The sequence below is a fragment of the Zonotrichia leucophrys genome, chromosome 2 (assembly GCF_028769735.1).
Source record: "Zonotrichia leucophrys gambelii isolate GWCS_2022_RI chromosome 2, RI_Zleu_2.0, whole genome shotgun sequence".
NCBI classification, from domain to species: Eukaryota; Metazoa; Chordata; class Aves; order Passeriformes; family Passerellidae; genus Zonotrichia; species Zonotrichia leucophrys.
Genome location: NC_088171.1, coordinates 64,640,036 through 64,667,738, shown reverse-complemented (window position 1 = coordinate 64,667,738; position 27,703 = coordinate 64,640,036). Strand labels below are relative to the sequence as shown.

At 43.7% G+C, this 27,703-nt stretch overlaps 1 protein-coding gene across 2 annotated transcripts in view; it reads left to right on the top strand.

Annotated features, from left to right (window-relative positions):
* Positions 1 to 27,703, top strand: part of ATXN1 (ataxin 1) — a 334,709-nt gene that overhangs the window by 11,820 nt on the left and 295,186 nt on the right. Inside the window, exons 2-7 of one of the 2 annotated variants that reach the window (XM_064705217.1) lie at positions 17,273 to 17,450; positions 18,568 to 18,694; positions 19,280 to 19,403; positions 19,491 to 19,577; positions 20,233 to 20,397; positions 23,612 to 23,692. The exons of the other annotated variant lie outside the window; for it this stretch is intronic. The gene's annotated coding sequence lies outside the window, so the exon portion shown is untranslated. The remainder of the gene's footprint in view (positions 1 to 17,272; positions 17,451 to 18,567; positions 18,695 to 19,279; positions 19,404 to 19,490; positions 19,578 to 20,232; positions 20,398 to 23,611; positions 23,693 to 27,703) is intronic. 2 annotated transcript variants of the gene reach the window in all.

Here is a 27,703-nt window from a genome sequence, read left to right as displayed (position 1 = left end):
ACTAAATGGGAGGCAGGACATCCTGGTATCTGTGACTTTATCAGCTGTCTCTGATTTATGCACCTAAATTAGTGAGCTGCTGCAGAGAGGGGAGAAAAGTACTCTCCATGGAATGGCATTTCTGATACATAGCAAGGCTTTGCCAGTCCTGCTAAGTGAACGATTTCCCATTTAGTATCACCACCCTGACATATATGCAGATAAAAAACATTCTTCTAAGGTTTGGAAGCTGACTGCAGTTATTAACGAAGCAAAGGTTGGCTCGTTTGAAAGGGAGGGGCAAATTTCTGAGATTCTAAGTCTGGTAACAGTCCTGCTGACTTTGAAGAATAGAAAGTGATGGTGGATTTTTCAGGGACTCTGAGTAGCCATATTTCTCTTTGAAAACAGGAGTGAATAAATAGGTGGCTAAAGAGGAAGTGTCCTGACAACTGGTGAGCACAAGTAGTCATTTGCAGGGGAGTTTGAAGCCAAAAAGACTGCAAAACTGCAGCCCATACTGTGCCTGAAGAAGGAAAAGGGTGCTCATTTTCCCTGTGCTCTGGTGACTCCCCCTGGGCTGCTATCACAACCCCAAGGAGGAAGCCTGGGGACATGGGTGATGGAGTAGAGGGGGAAAAGTCCACCCCAGGAGAGGGGGGCTGAAGCTGGGATTGAGTCAGGGGCTGTTGGGGGATGTAGGCAAAAAAAATGAGCTGGCTTGTGGAATGATCAGAAGGAATGGCTAGAGAGAGAGATGAGGAGGTAGGCCTGAATGCATGGGATGACTGGAAACCAAAGTCCAGCAAACATGGACCAAAACAAAGAATTTTTGCAAGTCAAAGCCTCTGCAGACTGTACAAGAACTGCTGCACTTGAGTGACTGGCTGCTTAGCTAAATCCAAACAGGCCTTCACACGCAGGCACTATAGGATGCTTCTTTCCCTGTGGTTTTCTTCTATTCTTAATTTAAAATCTTACCTGGGTAGTGGTAGATCAATATGAGTGCTTCCATCTCTGTCTCATGCATGTCATGTCAGGCTCTAGGTCCTCCCAGACGGACCAAAGAGCTTGCAGAGCTGACCTTTACCGCAGAGCATGAATTTTGACAGATAGCTTAATATTTGTAAGACTGGGATGATGGCTAAAATGGTGGCTGTAGTCAGTGGAGACCTGACTTGGTTGTGCCTTGCTAAACCAGCTCCATGGCTGGCTCTCTTGTGTGTGTGTTGTATTTCAGTGCTGTATGTGATCCAAATGCTGTACGTAATCTCTCCATGGTGACTGCACAGTATTTGTTTCTATTTAAGGAGAGAAAGAGGTCTGGGTTTTCTGCCAGAATTCCCACTCAGGTAATTACACTTCTGCCTGCAGAATTTCCCTGTAGCTTCAATTGTAGTAGCTGTTCTTTGCTCCTGCTACTAAAAAGTGTGAACATAGACCTGCTGCTGTGTTTTGGGAACACAGCAGTGCCTGCTTGGCTCAGGCAAGTGAAGTGACCCTGCTATGCACCCTTTATGCTAGACTTGCCCCTAGTAAAAACTGCTGCATCCAGTCATGCCACTCTGCAGCTCTCATCTTTCTGAGCCTGACTTTGGCATAGCAAGTTGGTCTTGATAGTGAGACAGCCAGCTGGAAGCCAATGAAAAGATGATTAAGAGCCAAGAGAAAGCCATATGGAGAGAGAGAGAGAGGGATTTCTCTTTACAGAGTTATAAGTAAAAGTGTTTATGTCTTTGGATCCCTCTAGCTGTTTTTTTCCCCTTATTTGCATCAGTTTTATGGGTGGGAAGTGGTTGCAGTTGATTAGCAAATGCTACCAAATCTCTTTAGCTAGAACAAATGTTGTAAACAGTAGATATTTTGGGCAGCTCTGTCAATATTAAAAATCAACATGCCAACATTGTAATGGTAATAGCACGTATGTCATCATTAGTATGTTAATGTTAACTCCAATACTATATATGATATCAACATAATATAAAAAATATTTTTTTGCAAAATAAGAGATACTGAATTAAGGGCCTCTAGCCTCAAATTGACATGATGCAGAGATTTTTTTTCTGAACTTAAGACAACAGAGTTAATAAAGTCCATTGCAGTCTGAAAACTCTTCAGCAGATGCTGAATTATCTGTGAAGTCAAAGTAAACACAGACTGTGTTCACTTGGAGTCTTATACAGAGATTTCAAACAGAGGATGTCCAACATTAATAAGTTAAGACTCATCAAACATAGCGTAGATAGTAAACAGAACCAAGACAATTGAAGCAAATTATTGATTCATGGAATTCATTCTTTCTCTTCACAGAATGTTCACATGCAGATTGTGTTCTCTTGAATGCAGTTCTTATTCAGATTTACTAAATGAATGTTATGGTGAGTGTGTGGGTTTAAAGAAAAAAATTCTGTTAACTAATTCTGTATAGATCATATCCTCAAGATTCAAGCTGTTTCACATATGTTATTGTTTCAGCTTCCCTGACTGACTGAATGCTATTCAAGTGAATAGCACTGAAACCCTGCTTGAATTGCTACTAGGAGTCGGGGTGATTTAAGTGTTCTCTTTGGAGTTGTAAGTTTCTCATGAACATGGAACAGTTTAAGAAAAGGCTGACAAATAGAAAATGGGAATTTCTGTTAAAACTTGCTGCTTATCTTCCTGTCCAGCAAAATAAAAGTTAATTCTCCTTATTAGTTACTAGTAGAGTCAGGAACTGTGCTACTTAGTTGAGAGCAAGGGATGTAATGTTCAAGGCAACTTTTACCCAGTTGCTCTCTTGAACAAGGATTCAGACTGGCTTCTTGTGATTTTAGTTATAATATGGTGAAGTACTAATGGTGTGTGTGTAGGTGGGGGTATTTTACTGTAAATTTTGAAGGACTGATTTTCATGGTGTTCAGAACCTCTATGTTGTGTCCAACCTTGCATCCAATTCTCTGAAGAACACAGCTTGCCTGAGGGGTACAAGAGCTTTTTCTCTCCCATCCAACTAGGGAAAAAACTTCACAAATCTTAAGGGTGGTGCTTATCTGAACTAGATTTGCTTCTCTCTGTATTCTTTTCCCCCTCCCAAGCAACAGCAAAAAATTCCTGCTCCTCTCTCAAGCTGATCTCGATGAAAGCTCCTCATGGCTATTTTAGATCAATTTGCTTTCAGTCTGGATACACCAGGCCTTTTCCATCTTGCTGAAACTGCCTATGAGTCTTTTGAGTATGTCTACTGGTCACAATGAGATCCTATCTGAATTGGTGGATGTCAGTGTTTTCTGTGAAAGCTTGTGTTTCTGCCACTGAAGAGTCCTTGCAGACTTCACACCATGCAGGTATGAAATAACTCGTAGTGGCATCTGTTCTCCAAAAATATTCAGTGCACATTAATTGGGTGGGTTGGGAATAGTTGGCATCAGTTTGGGCTGAGTTGGCCTTTTCCCCAGGCCTTTTCAGAACCATACCATTTTACCTGGATCACTCGATGCCAGGTTTGACATCAGATTTTAAGCCAATGAGTAAGTTCTCAAAGGTACAGTAGAAATTGCCAAGTTTTTCCTCTTTAACTGTTGAACTAAGCTGAAATACACTTTCCTAAGGGAATACAGGAAGCTGGAAGTGCAGACCCCTACACAGGGGCAAACCAAACTCCTATCAGAATAGGGAATGCTCTTAGAATCATAGAATGTTAAGGTTTGGAGGGGACCTTAAGGATTATTTAGTCCAAGTACCCCTGCCATGGACAGGGATGCCTCCCACTAGATCAGGTTTCCCAAGGCCTTATCTAACCTGGCCTCAAACACAGTCAGGGTTGGGGCATCCACAGTTTCTCTGGGTAACTTGTTCCAGGGCCTTGCCATTCTCACAGTGAAGAATTTCTTCCTAATCTCTAATCTAAATTCTCTCTCTTTCAATTTGTACCCATTAGTCCTTGTTCTATCACTACAGTTCCTTCTTTGGCTTCCCTGTAGATCCACTTCAAATACTGGAAGGTATCCACACAACCTTCTCTTACCCAGGCTGAACAGCCTCAACGTTCTCAGCCTTCAAAGGGCAGTCCTCTTATCAACTTTGTGGACTTGCTCCAGCAGTTCCATGTCCTTCTTATTTCAGGGACCCCATAGCTGGATGCAGCACTCTTGGTGAGGTCCTCAGCAGAGCAGAGGGGCAGAATCCCCTCCCTCACCCTGCTGGCCATTCTCCTTTGGATGCAGCCCAGGATTCCATTGGGTTCCTGGGCTGTGAGCACACACTGCACTCATGTGAGTTTTTCCTCAACCATTACCCCCAAGTCTTTCTCTGCAGGGCTGCTCTCAATCACCAACCTGCAGATGTGCCCACATGTGTGGTTGGAAGGATAAGTAACAAGAGGATCTCTTGGCAATATTTCTCCAGTCCTGGGTACAAGCTACATGAGATGCTATGCTAATGGAGAAGGAAGTGTGGATGTACAGATAGCTTCACCTCATCCCTAGGATAAGACTGTGGTTAGGGGCAAGTTATTTTGAAGGGAATGAAATTGGCCTGTGATCTCAAGCACTTGTAGTTGCTGGAACGGACTGGGAATGTTCTAGACATCACCTTGCTCTGTTGTGAAGTGATGCTAGAGCTCCTTTGGTGGGACAGGTCAGCTCTGCTCCTGGAAAAGTGCAGTTCCAAGAGAGCACCACCAGGCTCTGAAGTGACCCAGGCTGATGGACAGCCCTGAAGCCTGGATGAGCTGGTGTCCTTGCTTGTCCTGACTGCAGTTTGGGCTTCATGGAAGGACTCAGGGGAAATGCCGTTGTTTGGAATCTACATGTCTGGCATGCAGTCAAGCCAATCTTCTTTTGTAACTTTACTACACCAGGGGTGAAGGAGATTTGTGAAGTTAATTAGACTCCAGATTTGAACATTCCTCCTGGGTGCTGGAAACTGGCATTCTCCTTTCGACTTATATGCATATAAAGCTGCCTGCTCACATTGGACTTGGGATGCTCCTGGAATGAGAAATGGAGTGTATGACATATCTATCTGCTTTCCAGGGACTGCCTTGTCAGAGTCTGTGATTCAGCTCTTTGCCTTATGGATTAACTGGGAGTATTCATGTACTTTTAAAATTTCTTTTAAAACATTTTGCTGAGATGAAGTCTGTGCAGTTAATTAGAGCTCTGCCACTGTTCACAGAATGCTGGCTGTGCTGAGCAAAGCTCTTCAAACACCTTTTTCCTGAATTTGAACAGGCAAAGCACCGGGCTCTCATGCTTTCTTGGCAGGCAGAAATGGTGAGGTAAGGAGCTACTAGTTCCTGGTGGCATTTCTGTGCTGCTGGGAGACTGGCTGTGCAGTGAGGTGGAGCCAGCACTCCTCATCTCCTGTGTCTGGCAGAAGCATGGGGCAGAGAGTGGCTTTGCTTTGCCAAATGCAGTCTGTCCTTCCTGGGAGCCACACATCAGAGATGTCCTTTTGGCACGGTGGTCAAATACCGTTTTAGCAGATGTTTAATGCAAAATTGTCAGAGCTTCTAGGGAAGCTTGCCACAGTTTTGCTTCTCTGCTCAACAGCAAATTTCTTCAGACTCCCAGGCTGGTTCATAGTCCCGTTTCCATATTTGAACCCTTTGTGATCACTTCTTCCATCCCTTGATTCAGTGCATCCTTTCCCTTTGCCCAGGGAACGTCTCTCCAGCTTCTGCCCTCTTCTGAGTGAGCAACTTTCATGCTTTGCCTATCCTTGCCCAGAGCCAGTTCTGTTCAGAAATAGATTGATTCCATTTTTCCATCTAAATGTGGAATGGTCCAGATTTGTATGTGAGAGCTGAGATCAAAAACTTGTTGTTTGCTTCTACTTAAACAAAATATGTTTTTTAAAAAAAATAATCTGAAGATGTTCCAAAATTTCTCCTGAAACATTTTTCACTTTCTTCTATTTCAAAAAAGATTAGCAGAAACATGGAACTGCTTTGGCAGTTGTGGAAATAAAATTAAAAAAACATGAGTTTAAATGCAACTGCTCAAGCCTGTGGGGCGGAGGCCGAAGAGTGTTTACTAGAAACACACTTGCTGTGTGGCTGGGACAGCTTTCTGTTTGGGGAAATATTGCAATTCTATTCCCTTTACATATGGACAAGTGGTGATATATCAGTGTGCCGCATATTGTGAGTGCACCCCGAGCACAGAAATGCCTTGTTCTCAGGAAGCTTCCATCTCTGGAGTGAAAGGCAGCAGCTATTTTTAGTAGTGTGCTGCAGCATTGCACAGGAGAGCACAGGATGATGCTGCTTCCCCAGCTCACTTCATGGATGACACTTGCTAGTTTATTGAGGACTGATGACAAACTAGTGCCACCAGAGGAGCACAGACACAGTTTTGTGCTTTTTTAAAAGAAGTCAGCAAGGGTTGTACTGGGGAGCAGTCTAAAACCAAACAAAAAAAATTCTTTTATTGGCGAAGAGCTCATAAAGCTATGCCCTGAAACTGTAAATGCTTGAAATTCCAGCTTTAGAAAGAAACATTACAATGCAAAGCCTGGGCTGTTTCTGTCAGGTGCCCAGAAGAGTGGGCACTGAGATGTAGTAGCTGGTAGTCAGAATGGAAGATGTCCCCTGTGTAGAGACAGCAAAAGACTTGCATCTTTACTCCTGCTCAGACCTCTTTCCTGAAGAAGTAACAGACTCTGACCAGGTACTGCCCTCTCTCTGTGCACAAGATGCTGTATTCCTAAGCACTAACAGCAATCCCACGCTTTTCTGACATGTGTGATCAATTGGAGATTAAATCCTAACGTGAAACCTTACAACTAAAGGTTGCAGTGAGCTTTCACAGGCTTGTCAGGTTGCTGGAGTTCCAAAGTCAGTATTTTGCTTGGGTGCTGGCACCAGGACCATCACATTTACTCTTCTGTTGACAGCTGCTCTGCTGATTTTCCTCTACAAATGGCTTTGGGTTTTGCAAGTGTAATGGGTGAAGAGCCACAGAACAGTTTGTTTCTGTAGTAAGTGGAAAAAGCAAAATGCAAACACACAGTAGAAATCTTGCCTCCTGTATTTCAATTGCTCATTTTTTTACGAAAATTGTGTGGCTAATGTTTGTTGGAATTTTTATGCCTTTTCATAGTGTGCATTTGTGTATTTCTTCTCTCCAGACTCACTTCATTATTGCAAAAAAGAAGTTAGTGTGCCTAAGAAAATGCTGTTGTTGAGGGTGATAACATGTGGAATTTGGTGAGTTAGTTACTAAAGAATATTATTTCAGCAGTTATCAGAGAATAGATATGTAAAGTGTAAAACTGTTTAAACTTGGCAAGAGCATCCAATATCTGCATTTTCCTGATTAGAACTGCTAGAGATATTGTAAAAGCAAAGCATAATTGCAGCTTACTGTTTACCTGGGTTTTTGGTTTTTTTTTTTCAAAACTGAAATATATACAGAAAAACATTTGGAAATTAAGGATTTCAATGCAGTTTGAAGACCTGTGAAGAACCAGTCTTTAAGAATTTTATAAAAGCTTTGCTGGGAATGTTTTAGCAATTTATACAGGTGCATTTATAACAATGCATAGTGGGAATAGAAATTATATTTTGTTGTGCATTTGAGAGCAAGAATTTTCAGTTTTATTTACATTATGAAGATGAAGAATATCAATAAAGTCATGCAGTCATGTTTTGAACTCTGAAACTTGCATTCTTGCAGAGGAATATTGCAAATGGATTTCAGACCATTTGGGACTGTGATTTGGTTTGTATTACCTGTCGCCATAGATCTTCAATGCTGTACTTAGTTTAACACAGGGCCAAAAATGGTACTACTAATGTTTCTCTTCAGAGTAAATGAAATAATTGTTCAGCCTTTCAATATCCATGATAATTTCTCCTGTTGTGTAAAAGGGACTCCCATTGTGGCCATTTAAGGAGAGCATATGGCTTATTGATACCATGTTAGCTTCTCAAGGTGTTTCACACGCTGGCCTGTTCTAGAAGTGACTGTTAGCTGATGTGCACTCTGGAAAAAATATCTTTAGATGTCAAAACCAGTTCTCAGGTGAGAGCCTCACAGCCAAAAAGAAGTAAAAAGTGCCCTCTCGCCTTCCACCATCAATTGCCTCCCCTATCTCCATGCTTTTCTTCTAAGATATATTGACTTATATTTAGCTTCCTCTGAAGAGAATTTCAAGCTTTTAATGCAGTTTGTCATTTTATGCAAACCTTTACAACACAGTTTGCCCTTATTTAGCAGGTGTCCATGCTGGGTGGTGAGACACTAAGCACTGAGTCCTTCATAAACTTTATGACAGCCTGTAAAATAGTGCTAAAATAAATTTCAAAGTGTGGCCTTCGTAGTTTTCTTCAAGAGCTCTGACAGGTAAGAACTGGCAGGGTTTGCTGTAATCTTTTATAGCCTTATATTCTTGCATACAGCCTTATATTTCTGTCATAAGCTGCCTGTGAAGACTACATAAAAGAGCAGTATTTTTCCACTCCTATTACAGGAGCAGTAACCTCTGGTTGAAAGCAAGGTGGAGAAGGAAGAGCATGCAATTGGCATATACCATGGCTAAATTCAGCAGTGCCTGTTTAAGGGATTTCTAAGTTTTTTATTGGGTCATTTTGGATGGGTATGAATTTTTTGGATTGTTTCTGTAGTAGTCGCTGTCTCCAAATGCTGGGCATAATTCCGCTTTGCTTACCTGAAGCGGAGTCTTGCTTCTGAAGTCTGTGGAGTTGTTGCAATCTAAGCCTGGCCTGAATCTGGAATCTGTATTGACATACTTAATGGAAAATATCTCAGGGCCCAAATAACTAAGCTGTAAAGATTTTCCTTCTTTCTTTCCTAACCCTAATTAAAAAAAAAAAAAAAAGGGGGAAAGCAAGACATTGGTACAGTTATGCTGTATTTTATTTACATGGATATTCTGGTGTCCAAGCTGCTGTTTCACGTGATGAAGGGACGTCTGTTGTGTGGCTGCAGATGTGGCTGCCAGGGGTTGCAGACCTTCTGGCACAGGTGATACAAGCCAGATGAATCTGCAGCTTCAACTCCAGCTCAGCCACAGAACTCAAATGAAGTCCATGTGTGTAGCCACGTTTGTCATGGCACAGCCTTTGTGCAAGGACTGTGTTCTCTGTAAGGGGGCCCCAGCCCAGTTGTAGGGGTCATCTTGCTCAGCCTTTGGGACCAAATGATCATCAACATCAGCCTTAAGACAGGCTTTGGATGTTTTACCGAAGGAGTTGGTTTTGATATTGCTGCTTTGAGTTTTGGTGGTGTGATGTTTTGTTTGGCTGGTTTTTTAAATTAGAAATCAAACTAGGTTAGCCTTGTGAATCTCTGTCCTGCTTTAGTCAGGTCAACACGTTAGACTTGGAATGGCACTAAGGTTCTGGACTGCTTGCAAGTAGTCTGCATCAAGGAGAAGATGTTTTCCAGAAGCACTGGCTCTCCCATGACCCAATCAAACTCTGCTTTTCTTGCAGAGTAGCCACAGTATAGCTTTGAGGGCTAGTTCCTGTAAAACTGTCAGACTCAGCTGAGCTTAGCATAATGCAAACTTTTGTCTGCATTCCTGTTCCCTGACCCGAGTCTGCCCTGCAATGACTGTATCTAGGGCTAGGAGAAGAGCTGGGCTTGTCCTTTAGTGCATTCATTCTTGGAATACTCCTGTAGCCATTCCAGGGTACTGCTGAATCTCTAGTATGGTGCTGGGCAGCTGATCACCAAAGAAACCTGTGAGAGAGGTCTCAAGTCAAAGTCTCAAGCCAAAGACAGTCCCCTAGGCGTGGGGATGGCCTTCCTCTCTTTCACAGTCCCCACTGTTCTTGCCAAAGCTGCCAGTGGCAGGCTGTGAGTTAAAAATGCTCACTTTTGGAAAGCCCCACTCTCAGCCCTGCTGAGCAGCAGTTCAAAGATTGTTTTCGTGCTTAGCATGTTTCACTCTTGCCTCTTCAGAGATCATGTTAATATTATCAGCTCTCATCAAACATTAATCTGTACATCATTTGCCAATTGAAGCATGAGTAGGTTGCACAGATTTATTCAGCAAGCAGCAATTGCTGCCTAGACTCTGTGGTCTAGTTGTTAACAGCTGGCTGTTTGGGTTGTGTTTTTGTTAAGTGGAGAGCCTATTTATAGGCAGCAGAACACATGCACATCCTTGTCTGTGCTACTGCAGATCTGGGTAATCTCCTCTGGTACAAAAGCCTAGTCTACCAGCTAAGCATAATGTGTACTAAAGTCAGTGTGGGAGAGTTAGAGGTGTTAGGTTTTGTTGGGTTTTTTCCTCTTTCTATCACTATCTTGAGGCTTTGGAGCAGACCATAGCACAGGGGCAGGCTGCTTGCCTGAAAACTGGGGGCAAGTGTTTCCCAGGATACATAGGAAGCAATATATGGTGGTGGTGTCTGACACAAAATGTCATTAAAATATCCTTGTGGCAAAGGATTTAATTTTAATCAAGGAATTTAATATGTGTGTGTATCACACCCCATTCTTTACCCAGAGGAAGGCAAAGGTAACTTCTGTTTGCTTCCAGAAAATTAAATGGCAGGCTATCTGTGGTGGGAGCTGTGTCATTCCTTCTCAAGGGCTGGAGGAGAGGGCTTGGCTAACACCCAGCAGAGGAAAACCTATCTGTGTCTGCACCCTGCCACCATCAGTGAGATGGGGAGTGTGGCCTGGTGCCCCTGAGCACCCAGGAGTTTGTCTGTGGCACTCTGCTTGCTGTTCAGAGGTGCTGCTTGCCTGAGTCACTCTTTGTGCTGCAAATGAAACACTGTGATTCTAGCAGAGCACACAATGAACTGCTAATTACAAAACTGAAAACAAAGTTAAAGGGAAAAATGTGCACAGCATAATTTCACATCATGCTAAACAGCTTTTTTTTTCCTTGGTTGCTTTAGTCACCCTACTATGAGGTGTTATGACGAACTGGGTTTGTCCCTGCCACACACTTGCTTCTTTCAGAGTTCACAGATGTCTGAGCTGCTTTCCTCTCCATTTGTTCAACAAGGATTTCCCATTATCTTGCACATCTTGCACATCTCTACTGCTTTTGTCTCTCTGCAGTGCTCTCTTCCAAACTATACTTGCTTGCTTTGTATGTAGGAAGTAGTATTTTAATTCCATCACAGCACAGTTCTGTATTCTGGAGAACACAAAACAACCTGGTCTGTCTGTGCCTTCCTTCTCTCCCAGTCCCTTGTCACAAGAGTTTGGAAATAGTTTCAATAGGTGCGTGTAAAGCAGGAGAATGAAGAATTCTGCAGGGCACTGGAATAAGCACAGGCTGGACTGCAGTTAGTGATGAGTGTGCACTCCAGTCTGCTCACTTGCTTCTCAGAGCACGGTCCTTGAGTGTCACCGTGTTCTCAGGGGTTCCTGGATGAGGGAAGAGACGAAGGATCTGACTCCATGTTTCAGAAGGGTTGATTTATTATTTTATTATATATATCACATTAAAACTATGCTAAAAGAATAAAAGATTTCATCAGAAGGCTAGGCTAAGAATAGAAAAGAAAGAATGATAACAAAGGCTCTGTCTCGGACTCTCTGTCTGAGCCAGCTGAGCTGTGATTGGCCATTAATTATAAACATCTAAGATGGGCCAATCAAAGATCCACCTGTTGCATTCCACAGCAGCAGATAATCATTGTTTACATTTTGTTCTTGAGGCTTCCCAGCTTCTCAGGAGGAAAAATCCTAAGGAAAGGATTTTTCATGAAAAGATGTCTGTGACACTTGAGTGAGCAGCCTCAGAGACATGTATGAACTTTTAAATAATTTCAGTCACCTCCCTGTTTACACCCCTCCTCAGGGGGAGGTGCTCCAGTAAGTACTACACACATCTGTCTGCAGTTCAGATTCAGGTACACAGGCATAAATACTGATGCACTAATTGAATATATCTGAGTGGCATGCATGACATGCCAAGGATTTGCTTGCAGGGATACAGGAATGCACTGTCGGTGTGTTCTACCCTGCCTGGCAATCCACTCCTAGCCAAGGATGCAAATGGATAGGCTCCAGTGCTTTCTGCAAGGCACTGTGCCAGCATGATACAGATGATGGGGAAGAGCTGAACAGATACTTAACATCTCTGTGTATATCTTCCCCATTCTGTCACAAGAGTACCTCATATAAATAAATAAAAGGGATGCTGTTAAGTCATGCCAGTCAAAAAAAGTCTGAAGACAGACTCTGGCTGCCTGCCCAGTTGCGCTAGGTTTTCAAGGCTCTGAAGCGTATACTTGTGTCTGAGAAAGTATTTAACCATGATCCATGGACTTCTGGAGATCTGAGATGATTTCTGAAGGTGATGCTAAATGTAAATAAGAGAAGAAAGACTCTTGTAATGGGACTTCAATCTACTCTGCAGGAATCAGGATCTCTGTTATAAAATGCTGAGGTCTCTAAGCAGTAAGAAGTTGACAGCTATTTGCTCGATTATGGAAAACTTCAGGAATGCTGTAGGGCAGTTGATGCCAAGACAGCTCTGCCATTTCTCTGTCACACTGACATTAGTGGGACTTCAGTCAGTAAATCTGCAAGATCCCACTACCAGTTAGACTTAGGTTTGGTGTTTGGGTTTTTCTTGGGGGGTGTATGTGTTCCTTTCTCTCCATGTAGCGCTAGTAACAGGTCGCTATTTTTTCAGTTAAGTGACTTCCTGTGGTTGGGATTTGGAAATCAGTAGAACTTTTTGTATTGCTTTATTCTGCTGTCCTTGAATCTCTTTTAGGAAGAGATTAGAGGTAGTTCAGAGACACCAGAGTAATTGGAGGGCAGACATTCTGTGAGGTTTGTGCTTGTTTAAACAGTAAATTAAATTGCAGGGAAGCTGTGCTCACTCACGGATATGATGATTATGATGCTAAAATAGTACTGGTAGGCCCAGGCCTCCGGCCCCATGGGACTCCTTAATGGAAAACAAGGAGCTGTAACATCACTGACCCTGTACGATGTGACCTTGGCGTGTGTGGGGGAAGCACCAACCTGCTGAAACCACTGAAGAAGGTCAATGGGGCTGATTTTTGCTGAGGAGAAAGCACAGGCAAGTGTGGGTATGCTTCTAGAGCAGAAACAAGCACCTGACGGCTTTCAAATGTGTGTAACTTTTAAATGAAAATGAGAAACGAGCCCAAACTGAATTTCAATTATCATGAGATATAAATTAAAAACAGAGTTGAAGCTTCAGATTAAGTTCATTTTCTACTACATAGTTTTGACTTTGCTACATGAGCTTTCCTTGTGTTTTGATATTGTCAAAATCACTTTACAGCAACAGGTCCCAACAGATTATAGTAACACCTTGTAGTATTTTAGTTTGTTAAATTAAAGGTTTACAGCAGCAGGCTATGGTTTGAAAATCATGCTTTCATGGGTCTGGGAGCAGGGAGGAGGAACTGGGCTGTTGGTTCCCAATGGAAAAGAATGGGCATGGGGGGTTTGTGGTGTGTCTTGTCAAGGTCTGTGCCAGCCTGTGCCTGGGAGAAGCAGCAGCAGCTCAGGATAGCGCAAATCCCGCTGAGGCTGCAGCCGCAGCTCCAAAAACAAATTAATTCCCCCTTTCTGGGTGGGAGTTGAAGCCATCCCAGGTTTGCCTCTACGTGTTCCTACACAGCATCTTCCCCTTGTCTGCTCCTCTGACCTCACAGCCCGTTATGCTTCGCTTCCCTTCTGACCACCCCTGCTCGCCTTCGTCGGGGTTTGGACTCAGCAGAGAGCCGGTTCTAAGGTCAGCTGTGTTTTCCCCTTCCCCTCCGCCCTGCTTCTGGGAGGTGGCAAGTCACGGGCTCGCTTACTCCTTCACCACCTCCTCCTCCTCGGCAAGGCTCGCCCTCGGGCCACGCCGGCTGAGTGCGGCTGCGGGCGGGGCGGGCTGGTCAGTGCTGGGCGTCACTGCGGCCTCCCCGCCTCAGCCGCTCCGGCCCCGCCCGCGGCCGTTGGGCGCTGTCCCGTGCCACCGCGGCCACTGCGCTTGTGCCAACAGCGCGCGGCCTGTCCCGCGCTCTCTTGCGTGCTTGGGTCTCGCGCCGGTGCGCGTGACTCGCGTCCTGTCGCGCGCTATACCTCGCGCCAGTGCACGTGCCTTGTCGCGTGCCGGCATCTCGCGCAGCTGCGCGTGCCCTGTCGCGTGGTATCCCTCGTGCAGGTGCACATGCCTTGTCGCGTGCCAAGGTCTCGAGCCTCGTCGCGAGCTCGGATCTCGCGCCCTGTCGCGTGCCGGCGTCTCGCGCAAGTGCGCGTGCCCTGTCGCGCGGCCGACTTTCGCGTGCTATGTCTCGCGCAGGTGCACGCGCCTCGCCGCGTGCCAGCGGCTCGCGCGCCTTGTCGCGAGCCCGGATCGCGCGCCCTGTCTCGCGCAGGTGCGCGTGACGTTTCGCGTGCTATGTCTCGCGCAGGTACACGTGCAAATGCACGTGCGCTGTCGCGTGGTACTTCTCGCGCAAGTGCGCATGCCCTGTCGCGTGGGCGAAGCTCGCGGCCTGTCGCGCGGCCGGATCTCGTGGCTGGTCTCGTGCCTTGTCGCGCTCAGGTGCGCGTGCCTTGTCGCGTGCCCGGTCTCGTGCCTTGTCGCGCGCCGGGTCTCGCGGCCGGTCGCGTGCCATTCCACACAGCGGGTCTCGGCCGCGATCCTGCCGGTGCCGGGCGCGGCCGCCAGGGGGCGCGCAGCTCCCGCCGCCCACCCAGAGCTGCCCCGCAGGCCGCGGCTGTGAGGGCTGTCGGTACAGCAGCGGGCACTTGCAGTGCAATGTCCTGCTGGTAATCCTAGATGAAGTATAATCCCGCCCCCCCCCATTTTTGTAGGTATTTTTAGCTATTTTAACCCTTTCCCTACGCTCTCGGCACGGTAGCGGGGAGCAGCGCCCCGTGTGCCGTCCCCTGTTCGTCGGTGGCCCCGAGGCTGTCGCTGGGATCCGGCGGTGCGCGGCCGCTCGGGCCGGGGGCACAGGGACAAGCACCGGCGCGAGCGGAACGGGCGGGCTCCGGCGGGTGCGCGCTGCCCGTGCTGCGTGGGGGCCGTGAGGGGCCGGGCGGTCACCGCCGGCCTGACCCCTGCGAGATGCGGAGCGCGGCCGAAGGCAAGCCTGCAGTGCCCTTCAGGAGGTCAGCCTGTACGTCGCCAGCCTTTAGGCAGCACTTAAGCTCTCTTGACAGATGAGTTTCTAACTAAAGCCCCTCCAGCGAGGAGTTTACCACGATCCCCTGGGTTCTATTGTGTAATTACACCTAGAGCTGGAAAGGCTCTCCTCATAATACTTAACTCAATCCTCTCTATTGAAAATTGTGTTCGCGATAATACGTGTAAAAAGGGTCATATGCAATCTTTTAGTGTCTAAAAGCCCAACTTTTTACACTTTGGAAACCTATTACTGTCTCTCATTTCTTCTTTCTTTGACTAAACAAAAAAGTACTTTAACGCTTTCTCTTCATTATTGTTTTCCCAACCCTTTCAGCCTTTCTGGCCCTCTCTGTATTGTCTCCCATTTAATCACGTTCCACAGTTTGCCATACTGAAGTGAATGTAAATATCACATAGTTGCCAACATAATATGTAGTGATCACATTTACTCCTGAGTGCCTGCAGCATGGACTTAGGAAATCTTTGGGCGCATTTCTACATTTATTGTTGCGTAGGGGTTTTTTTTCCAGGCTGGAATCCTTACAGCAGTGTTTTGTGTTGGAGGAAAAAACAGCTGAGCTTTTATTCCTAGATAAAGCCTCTTCCTCAATCATCTGATTTCGAATAATTATCAAGTGACTTAATAGTAATACTACTACTTAATAGTATTCTACTACTTATCTATTAGTTTAAGTGAATCTGTCCTTCATGTGCCATGAAGCATTGCTTAGGGCTTGGACACAGTTGTCTCTAGCATGTTAGAAAGGAAATTCAGGATTTTTTTTTTCTGCATTAATAAAAGTTTCAGCAGGATTTCTCATAGCAAAGGTTATAACATCACGTAACTTTGATATGCTCCTTTGGAATTCACTTTGCAGGTAAGCAGTGTGAGCCTCAGGTCCCAGTGGGTTGCTCCTGCTTGTTCCCCCAGTGTCCAGGCTGAGGATTCAGAATGCCTCTTGGGGATCCTTCAGTCAATTCCATCGATCATGTCTCTCACAAAGCAGAAGCATCCATGTGTTGTGAGGGCAGCTAAATTCCCTCATCAGGATCAGTGGATATGAAGTTGGTGTGTCTGCCTTGAAGGTCCACCTTGTCTTGTACAGGGGTATGGTAAGGTTGTTAATTGGGACTTTAGGGTGCTCTGACAAGTGACTTGTGCTCTTTTGGGGCAGAACAAGCACTCTGTGTAAATCTAAGTGCTGAGAAGGGGAGGGGACAGCTACAAATGATCCCTCACTTGTTGGCTCCTCCTGCTCTTGGCTGCCCTGCTCGTTCTCTCTGGGAGGGTGGCCCTTGTTTGCCTGCTGGGCTGCAGCTCAGGCAGAGCCCCTTGTTCCCTGGGGAACTCGTAGGGATGTGCCCTAGGGAAGGACACTGGTACCAGACTGCTGCTGAAGCTGGAGGGGCTGGGAAGACAATTTGCATCTGCCTCTTCAACCTCCCGGGCTGGGTTAAGCGTTTCGGGGGGCAGTTAAAGATGTGCTTCATGGTCTGTGCCCTGAGCGCATAATGGGAATTTGCCCCACTTCTGTGGCTGGGAGAGCTCTGCAGCAGGTGCAGCACAAGGCACTGCCACATTTGGCCACGTGTGGCCTCCGCGTGCGTGAAAGGGCTCGCACAGGAACGCGCACACAGCCCGTAACCGTGCTTCCACTCTGGGTGCCCTGCTGGTGTTTTGTGCTGCTTTGGTCACCTCTGCCATCCCTCTGCCACGGGGCCTGGGCTGGCAGCATCCCTGCTCACTCTGTGCTCTGTCCAGGATCTCTTTGGATGGCTGCTGACTCCTGTACAGGGCTAAGGCACTTGCCCTAAAGTGCCTTGGAAGTGTCTCCATACATCTTTCTGGGAGTTTTGTTTAGTGTGTCCTTTTGATACGTGCCAAGCCCTGCCTTGGTGTTTGTAGCCTCCCAGATGTTTGGATGGGTTTTTTTTCCCTGTGGCATGTTGCTGTGTAAACCAGCAGGCACAACACTTCATCTCCTTTCTCTGCAGCCTAAAAAAATCTCTCGTCTTTGCAGACATTGAGAGCAGCGACACATCTGCCTGCTATATTCTGTCACTACTTATACCTTGTGCTTTGCTTTGGGTTTCAGTATCCTCTTTTAGCAAGCATAGATGCTGCAATGGGAAAATGGCTTGTTACTATGCTTGGATTTTATTCTGACACTGCAGCTGGTTGGTTTCATTATTTTTTTTACTTAAGGAAAATGCTGGAACTTACCCTTAAAGGTGCTGCTTCAAAGTGACAATCCTGTGCAGGGGAAGAGTCGGGATGAAAGAATAAAAAGGAATGGATACTGGATAATTCCTAAAGAGAATTGTTTCCTGATAATGTCAGGCTCCCTTTTTACCTGAATGTGTTCCTCAACCACAACACTGTAGTAAGTAATCAAGAGGGATAAGAAAGATAAAAATGTGTATATATGGGGGGAGGGAGGGAGCTAGGGTGGTGGTTTCCTGTTAGCTCTCTGAAGCATAAACTCTAAAACTCAGTTCATTCAAATTCATGGAAATCTGCAAACCACGTTGGGTCGTAGAAAGGTTTGTGTTGGAAGGGGACCCTAAAGATTCTCTCATTCCAGGCCTGCTGCCGTGGACAGGGACACCTCTCACTAGACCAGGCTACTCAAAGCCTCATCCAGCTTGGCCTTGAACACTGCCAGGGATGGGGCACCCACAGATTCTCTGGGCAACCTGTTCACTGCCTCACCACCCTCACAGTAAAGAATCACATGATTAAGTAAAACTATGAAACCTTGTACAGTTACTAAGCTAACTAATTATATAAAGTATGATGTTGAAAATAATACAGCGTGAGTAGAGCAACAAAATGTCTTTGAGTTATTTCAGAGAAAATCCTCAACTTTACCAATCCTGTACAAATTCCTGGTGTACATAATTAACAGCTTAGAATGCTTTCCAAATAGTTGAAGGAACTATGTAGTGTGTTTTATTTTCCCAAATGGGCAACTTTCCCTTCTGATCTGTGCAAAAGATTACATGAACCCAGTAACAGAATCAAGTACCTTACATGATCTCCTAGTTTGGCATGACAGTGAAACACAAGAGTGTTTTCTGCTTGTTTCACCACAGAATGCACTTGAAGCACAGAGCTGCTTAGTGAATGACAGACTGAAAGATGACTACTGAAGAGAAATTATCTGTGTGTATGTCTGTGTACAGTGCTAATTTTGAGATTAAGCTGCTGGGTTGTGATGATGAGCAGTTGTTGGCTACGGTTGCCTGTGCTCAGCTTGTGATTTTTGCACAAAAATATGGACAGCATGAAACGTACCTGTTGTTACTTATTTTTGAAAGGTGATGTCTAATTAACAAACTTAATTATTTTGTGTCTGTTGAAAGCAACAATAAGGCTTCCAATGTATTGCCTTTGGGGTTTTTTCAGTACTCATTACAATCTTTCCTGGCATTCATCAGCACTTCTAAATTACTGGGAAGAGTGTAATTAATCATTCACTTCCTTATGTTTCCTACTAGACAAACACAGATCATTGCAGGCAAGTTGAAGTAAGCCATTTCAGATTTTCAAAACATGCTGTGGCTAGTGGAAGTCTTGGGGAAAGCACTGCTTCAAACATTCTATCAACAGATCACAGCACAAAAGGTAACTCAGTGCTTGACTGTAACAGCATTTGATGACAAACAGTTTATGAGGTGTCTTTGAGAAAGGATTTCTCTCTCACTAAGTCAGTAAAAATTTAAGGAAGAAGTTTATGGGATTTGTTTTCAGTCCAGCCCAAGTGCATCTCAAAACAACTTGAGAAAAGAGAGTTCAAGTGTTAGAAGCCCCAAATTCTGAGCCAAACCTCGTCAGCTGACAGTTTTTTCATTGGGATTTATTTAGGTTTGCTGTGTTAAATCAGAAGTCATATACATAAAAGTTCTATTTAGGCCAGAAAGGAAAAGTAAACTAAGCAGACAAGTTCAGACTACAAAGATCAGAGTTTTTATCTTTATTCTGCAAATATGGAACATTTGGAAAGCATTGTGTAAACGGAACTTACGCCAGGTTTTCTGAAATAGTTACCATCTGATTTGTCTGCATGATATTTACTTGGTAAAAATGCATATTGCTCTGGTTTTGGAAGTGAGAGCTTACCCATGATCTGCAACCTGTAGAGACAGAAAGTATGTTCTTAAATGGTTTGTCAGCAAAGTTTAAATCTGCTGCTGTCCCTTCCCACCCAAGCTGCTTCACAAACTCCTCACTGGAATGAAAGCACTTGTGGCGCTCGGAGAGCAGCAGCCAAATGTGTGTAACGCGCTGCCCCATGAGGAGGGGAGGGAGCAAGCTGGCCAAGAACTGAGTACAAGTATGTAGCCCAATTTCTTCTGAAAGAATGAAACAATCCTTTTATGTCCTCGTAGGAAAGTAACAGCTTTCTGTTCTCCCTCTGTAGGCTCCTTTTCTAGAAAACTGTTCTTCAAAAGAGCGGAGTGCAGCAGCATGCTTCAGCCTCCAGGATTCACACCACTAGCTTCAGGAAGTATGACTGCTTTTGAGTTATTGCTTAGATGAATGATAATAATAAAAGCTGACTAGCTTAAAAAAAAAGGACCTTGGAGCACTGTCACGTAACTGCTGATAGCAATGATCGTTATGTTTATCTTGCCATTTTTAACCTTGTTGTCAATTACCACATTTCACCCTAGATTCTGGTGTCTAAGAAATCCATGCTAAAATGAACATTTGTTTCAGCAAAGGCTTCCAACTGAATGCAAGCCACAAAGGGTTTCTTTTAAGTTGGATCAGAGTAGGTTTTTTTTTTTTTCTCCTCCCTTCCTCTGAAGGAGAGAAGACAAGTTCTGGAAGCTTGGTTGCTGGTCTAAAACATTAATAGCATGAAGTCTCTTCAGTGTTTCTGTGTTAAACACTGTTTCAGAGCCATTGCTACTTAAGGGATTTAGTTGCTAAGACTAAGCAACTAAATGACCTGTGTTCCCAGTTAAACATAAGAATTGACCTTACCATATATGGAATATATCAACAGCCTTGTTTTGTTTATTTTGTTTTTCTGTCTGATTAGCCTTACTGTATTAATGCTTATGATACAATGTCTTTAGGTTGTGGAGGGGTAGAACCTGCCACGGTAATGAAGTAAAAGCAGTCAGATAAAGGAGAGTGTCTGTCCTTGCCTGCAGACTGTGGGAAGTGTTTGAGCCTGCTCCAGGCTACGGTGCTTGGACTCAGCTTGTTGAAGGCACTTGGCCAGAGATGATCCCACACCTGCGCTGTGAAGGCCACAGAGGCTCCCTGGGGGAATGATGGGACACGTCAGTGCCCTGTTTAGTCCTGTTATAGCCCAAGTACGTTATCTTTCTTAACCTGCCCTTTAGAGTTTAATCTTGTTCCTTTTAGCGTTTTAAGTACTGCAAGAGTGCTAGAAGTAGATCTGAGTGGATCTCCATATGAGGGAATTACAAGGAACGGATTCTATGGGCTTTTAAAAAGGGAAAGGGAAAAAAGGGGGAATGTAATTACCATGCTGGCAACGATTCCAGTCCCTGGAGGAATGACTATTGCGTGAGGGCTGCCTATCAGACAAAGTGAGTTTGTAATCTGTTTGTAGTGGCAAATTCCACGCTTGGCTCATTATGATACCTCAGTCTGAGTTAATTATAGAGTTTGGGATTGGGGGTGAGGAGAAGGACAGGAATGAAAGCCTCTCTCAGAAAACTGAATTCAAAGGAAAGCAGAGTACAGTTCAGTACCTTTTCTTGTGTCTGATGCTTCAGCTGCTGAGAGTGCCCCACCCTTACACAGACAGTGCTGCCTCTGGAAGGTCCTATCGTAAGAACCCCATGAAGCAGCCTATTGTTGCGTGCTGCTCTGAGCTGCGTACACTTCAGGGCTATAAACACTACCGAGATGTTCCAGCATTACTTATTTTCAGGTCACTCTCAAATTGATGCTTTCCCTTGCATGTTTTCTGTTTGTGACCTATTTTTGATGCATTTCACATCTGCTTTAGCAGCTCTTTGACAACCAGAAAACAGGGCTGTTTACTGAGTTCACAGCTGCTGCTAATATCCGTGCAACTAGCCAGAACTGACTGTTTCCTTGCTTAGCTCATCCTGTTGAATGAACCTCTCAGCAGGGTTTGTTGCAAGTTTGTTTCAACTGGAATGCTATCAAAAGTTTCCACACATTTGTGAATTTCTCATACTTCAGCCTTCCTAGAAACCCAGAAACATATGCACCCTCACTAATTCCAGTAACTTTCTTCAGTTTCCCATGGCTTAACTACATCAGTTTTTCACAGATAGCGAAAACAGCCTGTTGTAAATGGGATGAAATTCCTGCTGTCATTAGTTAACACTAATGCATTTGAACCGAGGAAATAAGTCTTCTTGTCTAGTTTAAGGACACTGTTACCTATCAGCTCACATTGCAGTGTTTCATTATGGTAACTCAATTACCTTAATTTTCATGTTGCCTTTTTTTTTTTTTTTTTTTGTATACAGATGATGTTTGAAGAAGGGTGGGAATGTAAACTAATCCTGCAGCATTTCCTTGTATCACCTTTAGCAAGTGGCCTGCTCAGGGCGCATCATCTTTCAATGAGGCCACATCCTGTAGGGCTGAATTCCTGCCTGTGCTGTCATCTGAGTGTCTGTGGACGGTTTGCAGTTTGCTACTCTTGCAGTTCATGACACTATGGATTAGTTACTTTCAGGACACTTGTTCCCACCAAAGAAAGATATTATTGGACCTTTGTGGTGTAGGTGCAAGAAGTCACAGCTGTGTGGGGTCTGGGCAGTTTGGTTTTGTTGTTTGGTTTGTGCTTAGGCATTGATTAATAGCACAATGTGGCAGGCAGCCGGGTGTGTGCTTCTGGAAGTGAACAGAAGTCCCAGTCTCCATGAAGAATTAAGCTGGTGACACACTTCTTCAGCTGTTTGAGCCCCTGCCTGAGTCTGCCCTTCCTGATTTTATGATGCTGTTCAGCGCTGTTATTGACCATCTCCCAAGTGCTCATTTTAAAAATAATTGTGTTTCCTAAGCCACATCGTGGATCTCAACTTTCAAGCCTTTCTATGTCCTTGTGAGGTAAACGTTACCAGGTTAGCTGTGATCTGAATTACAGATGTGGAAACAGAGGCACAAAGGGTATAAAAGATCTGCCAAAGTCATTTCAGTGCATCAGAGACAAAATTAGGCAAAAAGATTTCTGACTCCCACCTGTGTCCTACTCTTCCAAAGCAATTTTCATGCTTCATTCAATTTTGGAACTTTTGCTGTCATGGTATCTCACCGGTAGCTTTCATTTCTTAATGGTTTTGAAGATTGATTTTCACCACTCCCACCCCTGGTTCATTTCCAGTTGTTAATGAAGTATATATTGAATTTTCTTTGGTCCATTGTGAAGCTCCTGGTGGTGACTCTCAAGTACTTTCTGATCCCTACCTACTGCTTCTTAGACAATGACAGAAAATGTGGTGACCAGCCTTTTCTCTCATTTTACCAGCTGCAGCCAACAGGAGATATCAGACCATTTGATTGGGCTCCTTGTAGGTGGGCTTAAATATTTAGTTGCTAGAAGACTTCAGTTTGCATTGCTCCACATCAGATGACCAGTGTTGTGGGGTAGATTAAAAATATTTATTTGGTAGTTAACTAAATTTGGAATGCTTTGTTTGTTTGTTTATAGTGTTGTGTCAATGAGAAGGCGAGTGCTCATCATAGGAAGCTCATGAACCAATTTTTGATCCCTAAAAATTGTTCTCTGCTGAAACCTAGATGCTCAGCAACCTTCTCTGAACCTCTGTTTCTTTCACTTGTCTCCAATACTCTGGGGAGTGAAATTTTGGTTTTCCGAGACATCTGCCTGTTTTGATTTGTTCTAAGGGGAGCCTGGATGAGTAGCTGATACCAAGTACTTAAATTTGATATGGCTAAATCTGTTCAAGCAAAAGCCCAGCACAGTTTAGGGTAAAACATAACAGTAGTGGAATACATGGCTTGAGAATGGGCATTGTGCAGCTGAAAGTGGTCAATGAAATGCCTTCTGTTATTTTACACAAGTCTCAGCATTGCTTTGCTGTAGTGGGAGGTAGGAAGAACGAGAAATTAATCCAGTCAACACAGCTGCTTGTGGAGGTCATGGTATGTACACAGCTCATTGACTCAGATTCCTTGCCAAAACATCACCTCTTGTACATCTGTGAGTATTCTCTAATCTTTCTGCACCAAAACTCATCTTTGTTCCTTCAGTATTTTTCTCCTCTCTGTGAATTCATTTTGCTGGAGAGATGGCAGATATTCATCAAGGCAGCTCTTCACTTCCTACCCAGGCAGTTCTGATGCTTAGCACCCTTCCATTTGGTCAGGAAAACTTCTTTATAGGGCCTTGCTGATGTATTATCATTTTCTAGCTGCAGTAGGACAGTGTATGGATTGGTAAGCTGACCCTGTGGACTTGACCTCTATAGGCTCATTAGGTCCCTGTGTTTTTGCTGGGACTGTGGAACACTGCAGGAGGAACAAATGCTAAAATACAGCAAACATCTTCCTCCACAGGGAAATTCACCCCATTGCAAAACGGCTGGGTGAGAAGAGACCACTGGAAATAGTCCACACCCAGTGCTCAACGCTGCCCAGGTACGTTATCCAGTCGTGTTCTCTGTATCTTCACACATGGAGACTCCACATCCTCTCTGGGCAACCTGTGCCAGTGTCCAGTCATACCTGCAGTAAAAGTTTTATCTTAAAAGGGCATTAAATGGAGTTCCCTGTATTTCAATTTGTGCCCACTGCCATTGGAAAGGAAGAGGCAGTTGTGTAGGTGGATTTTAGAAAAGTCAGGAGAAAGGAAAGGAAGCATTAGACTGCAGTAAAACAGAATTCTGTAGCAAAAATGATGAATTTCCATGACACAGTGCAAATCAGTAGACTCTCAAGATTGGAAGAGGGAAATCCTTCCAGCCCCAGCTGAATTTGATGAGGTAGTTCACACCTCTCAGAACTGCAGTTTGAGGCAGCCTGAAACATGATGGAGAGTGAGCTATGTCAGCGTATGTCAGCATATGCTTCAGAGCATGTTCTCGATTTTATCTGTACATATGAGCGCAAGAAAATTCTCTTATTTTTCAGAGTTGAGCTGGATTTCTCCAGCACAATTCTGTGGCAATGGGCAAATTCCACAGGAAAGCTTTACAGCCAGAGAACATATAAAGTCTGGAACATGGATAAACTGGTTAGGATAAAATAGAAACCAGCAGAACTCTCTGCCAAAATCTGAAGTGAAATGAATAGAGGTTCAAAAAAAGTTCATTCAGTATGCCTGGCTTCTTGTTTCCATAATTTAGGAATAATTACATTTTTGTCACTAACATTGTTTTTAAATGTCAATAGAAACCAGACAAGTATATTTGCAAACCCAGCCCTGTCACATTGAATATATTAGATTTTCCAATACCAGCCTCTTTTAAGTAAGGCTGAGGAAGCACTAAAAGCTCAGTAACTCTCAAGTGTTAGGAAGCTATTGAAAGAGCTTGTTAGGCTTTATGACAAGCAGGTTGAAATATAATAGGCCTGGAGCTTTGTGAAGGAGCCGGAAAGCTGTGGTTGAAGAGAGGACAGTGCCCAAGAGTTTGTAGACCAGATGATTTGTGCAAAGGGGATGTTGGAAGGTTCAAGGCAAAATAAACAAATGGGGCTACCCACAGGGACAGTGTTAAGCTGAGACCAAGCTGCTTCCTTAGCTTGGTTTCTAAACACCAGTTAGTCTGTCTAACCAAAGAAGGCATTTTCAGTTAAAGTTTCTTCCTGTCCACACTCGGGCCAAGAAGTAATTTTCTGTTACCTAATTGACCACATTTGTTCTGACCCAACTTTCCTTTGCCTATTACCTAGTGACACTGTGGGTCTTTCTGTTAATCCAGAGCAGCACATGATTCTCTTCTGACAGTCCTAGATGGGTTTGGTTAACTTTGTCCTTCCCTACTGGCTCTGTTCTTATCCCTCTGCTTTGGTATTGTGCTAAAATAGACCACCTTCTTTACACCTATCATTCATTTTCTGGTGGAAGCTTTTTGGTTCTGATGTCTTCTACTAGACCAGCTTGGGTACCCAGGAAATGTAAGTTAGCCTCTGGTAAGAGAGGTACTGATAACCCAACAGATGTATTTTCCATGGTCTTGGATCCTCTGCCATGGCACCAGCAACAAGAAAAATAAAGGAATAAAGATTGTTCCTAGCATGTACAGTTTTAAATGCAAATTTGAAGATATGAGCTGAGTGCAGTTATGACTTAATGTGACTTGCAGGCCTCTTAGAGCTGTAACTTGGAGATGTACCTAGTCTTGTTCATGTCACCATGGGATTGAGAGCTCCTCAGGAATATTCTTTTTTAAAAAAACCCTTGATCTTCAATGGAGCTGCATAAAGAAAATGTAACTCTACAGAGACAGCTTGGCTTTGTAATAATCCCTGCATCCAGTTCATGGGGTTGAGTTGTATGTTATTCATAGGCCTGTCAAAATGTAACTGAGCTAAAGTTATCTACCATTTTAAAACTGTGTTCTAGAGGCCCTGAGCATAGGTATCGGCACTAGAATATGCCAGCTCAAGAATGAGTTCCTCGAAAAGTGGATCAGGAAGCTGTTACAGCTGAGCAGTTGTTATGGCTGTTGACGGCTAGCTAGAGAATATTGCATTACACTAACTCAACTTTTTCCCAAAGGATAGGAATTCTTTACTCTTATTTCCTTTTTTACAGATATGACAGATCTGGGATATGTAGAAGAGAAGAGAATAGGGAAGCAGGAACATTTTTTAAAAAAACTCAATGGTTTGAAATCCTAGCTTTCTGATACCTTTTTGAATTATATATATGTTATCTCTCTTTTACATAACATAAATCTTTGTTGTTAAGGTTGCAAACTGCCAGTGTTTGTTATTGAACTTTCCAGATCATCCCTTGTCGATTTAAGATTATTTTCCCTAATCCCTGCTTCACCTTAAACACATCACGAGGCATTCACCAAAGAAAGGTTAGTTCCAACTACCTCTGCAAGCACAACATCTGAGTCACTGCAGACATTCTTTATGTAATTCCCTGGTCCCTGAGCAGTTCCAAAGAGGCCGACTCATTGCAGCCCTACCACTGAGTCAGGAAGGCCACAGAGCCTTTGCGTAACCCTGCTGTCCTGCAGAAATGTCACTGTGAACAGTACCAGATTACACCAGACAAAACCCACTCTGAAGAATGAAGGGAATTTCATTATTAAAAACCAGAACAAAACTAAATGATAACATGCTCTATTCAGAGTACCTGACAGATACATAAACCTACCTTCCTCCAAAGTCACGTACTTGGGGGTGTATGGAACCATCCTGTGCAGCAGTACATGGCTACACCACAAAACAAGGACAAATTTCTTCACTCCATGTTTATTTATACCAGATCTCTTTGGACGTTCTCTTCTTACTGAGTGCAGTAGCTGGAACCTGTTCTTCCAGCTTCATTATATAAAGGTGAAAGTCTCAGCTTTAGAAACTGGCATGGCTGGGCTTGAGAAGCCTCTATCTTCTCCCATTTCATGGCTCAGGAATTTATGCTCTGATACTGACCAGCTCACTGACTTTCCCATAACTGAAATTTTGTTACGGTAAGCTGAAGAATTCTGTGAAAATCTAGAATTATCTTTTCTTTTGAACACTATGTATTTTCTAGGGCTTCTTTATTTTACTGGAGGGATAATGAAGTAATCTCAGAAGAGCATTTTATTTGCTGATTGTGTTGTAATCATCCAAAGTATGGATTCTTCATCCTAATAGTATTCTCCTGCAAGGAAGGTTGGAGTTACAGCTACTCCCCTGTAGCTAACCTTGGTGGTATTCAGTGTGTCTAGCAAATGCCAAGTGCAATGTTCGGGAATAAATCATTGCTAGTTAAATCTTAGCTAATATAACAAGTAAAATATATCAATGTGTTATTTTAGCAAATGCATGCTGTCAGATCTAATCCTGGGTTTCCAGCCTCTAAAAATGCAGGTGGTGCATATTAGTGATGAAATGAACAGTTTGAGGAGGAAGGAACTTGAAAGTATTCTAAATTCAAATTACTTGATGTAGAAACTTGAAACACTTATATCCATGGGAAAATTTTCCTTTTCCTTTTTTTTTAAACCACTCAAGTGCAGACATACTTTTTTCTCTTTTACTACCACTTGTTTGTGGGGAGCAGGAGGTTTTGGAAATTTGAGAAAATAACTTGTAGTTCTGTAGAACTTTCACTAGCTCTGTTTGGGCTGTAATTTGCAGCCTGAAAGACATTGATATAAAGAAAACACTTCCAGGAAATTATGTGGCTTAGATTAATCGATGTTGCTGTGCATGTTTAAGTCAATTACTCAGAGGGAACACAAAAATTCTTAACTGTTTATAGTACCTAAAACCAGTATAAATGAAGCATTGCTCTTCAAAACTTCAAGAAGTTTTTTTTGTTTTTTCATAGAAGGATTAAGTGACTTCACTTATTTTCTTTAAAGACAATAAAACTAGTATTCTGTCTCTTTTCTAATTTTTACCAGGATAAAATTTTTTCTGTACAAAAAGAAAGCAAATGAATGAACACAGTTGGTACTAAAGATTAAAGTATATTTCTAC